Raw genomic sequence first — 2,209 nt, 5'->3', positions numbered from 1 at the left:
ATTATTTTTTTAACTGAAAATTTAATGATCTCATTTTTGCCTGTAAACTGCCCTTTTTTAGTAGAAAATTCATCTATTTTGTAAAAATTCGTCTTTCAGTAGAAAATTAATCTTCTTGGTTGAAATTCATATTTGAATGATGGAAATGTAGCTATTTGGTTTAAACTTGAACTTTTTTGTACTGCAATCTTCGTTCAACAGTGAGAGTTATTTTAAAATCAATTTTTATGAAGAAATATCCATGTAAGGTATTTTGAATGGAATAAATCAATATTTTTTATGGAATCGATTATATACTGCTTGTAAATGAAACCTAAGTATCATGTTTGGTCACCAAATGACAGTTAATAATTTTTTTTGAAGTTTGATAACGAACCACTATTTTTATTTTTATTAATAATGTAGTAAACAAATTATTTTCGGCTAATGCACTTCTAAACTAACAATTTTTTATCTTGTGGAATATAATTAAAATTACTTAGCAATAATTCCCTTCCATAAGCCGATGAAAATTGATGATTTATTGAAGAAACTTCATTAGTACTTTACTTTATTATTCGGTTAACGGAATCGATCGGTTTATTTTGAAAATAAATTATTATTTATTAACTTTTATTAATTTAACTAAAAACACTTTTTGCCATAAATTGTTCAAATTTAGTGCGAATTAAGTGACGAATCGCCGCCAATCCCCACGAAACCATTTTCATTAACTTATTTGTATATGACAAATTCAATAAATTTTTTAACATTTGTATTACTATTGGACATCTTTTTTGGATAATTTCTTTCAGTTTTTCAGGTATTTTGGATTCAATCAAAGCATTTTTTCAAAAACCAGTATACTTCAAAACTCAAATTTTTTTCCATTCTTGTTTTTGAATAAAAAAAATTTTTTTAATTTAAAAATCAGCCAAAACATTTCGATGGGAAATTTGATTACCTTTCATTAAAAAAAAGAGTTGAAATCGGATAATAATTGTCTTGAGAAAAACAATTGTCCATTTACGTTTTTTTGTCTCAATGCACGACTGCCGCAATCGCTATTGCCTTGCTCTCCTCAGAAACTGGTGGCGCCAGCAGTTCTAGGAAGGCCGAAAATGGAGGGGACTGAAAGCGAGAGATGGTTGTAGCTTCCAAAGGGGAGTAATTTGAAGGGTAGTTCTTTAAAGGGAATATTATCGTTATTTACCAGAATGAACTCTTACTCCTGTTACATCACAAGGTCGAATACTTTCCGGACAAACCTCGTACCTTTGTAATTCAAAATCCACACGTTGACCTCAATTGAATATCAAAAGCAAAGCATGGGATTTTGGTCATTCCTCAAAAGGCATCATGGTTACCTGTTTACTTGTTTGGTCGGAAAATGGTTTTAATTGAATACCAACTATTTGCGATCGGTGCATCAACGCGGCTGCACTATTATAAAGTAGCACGTCCCACCTCCGTGTCGGGACGTTGCGGATAGAATAATTGCGTTTCGACGAATTCGCGGATTCCGTTCGTAATTCAGGAACCAGTATTATTACGAGGCATTCCGCTGAGTGAGGCGATTTCAGTAATTATGTTAGAATGCTAGAATTCATGCCATCGAGTCCTATATTTGATAGGAAACCAGAGGACGTTCAAGCGAATACCCAATGCGAAATTCATTAGGGCAAATCCAGAATTTCGATAGCGAATCATTGGTTCGTTGTTAATTATAACGCCCTTCTATAATTCACTCAAATATCTACCAATATTATCTACAAAATTATTTCGTTATTAAAATTATTGAGGCCAAAATAAATTGTGAGAATTATTTGGGGTTTCCGTGTCGGCACAGCGAAATTGAGTAGTTGCATCTTCAATGAAATAGTTGATCCTTCGTGAAAAAAGACGAATTTGTTAGAATCATATGAATTTTCTACCCAGAAAGTTCAATTTCCGACAAAAAAGTTCATGTTCAACAAAGCAATTAAACTTTCAACAAAATAAAAATTTTTTGCTTAATAGCTGAATTTTTAAATTAAATAGATCAATTTTTCACCAAGAAGATTATTTTTCTACCAAAAGACGAAATTTAAAAAATATACATGAGTTTTGAACTAAATAGTCAAATTTGTTAACTGAAAAGTTGGATTTCAAGCAATATACATAAATTTTAAACCAAATCGAATTTTGCAGAAAAAAATACAAATTTTCTATACAAAAAAGTTGAGTTTTT

The sequence above is a fragment of the Belonocnema kinseyi genome, chromosome 8 (genome assembly GCF_010883055.1).
Source record: "Belonocnema kinseyi isolate 2016_QV_RU_SX_M_011 chromosome 8, B_treatae_v1, whole genome shotgun sequence".
NCBI lineage: Eukaryota > Metazoa > Arthropoda > Insecta > Hymenoptera > Cynipidae > Belonocnema > Belonocnema kinseyi.
Note: the sequence above shows the minus strand (reverse complement) of the source record.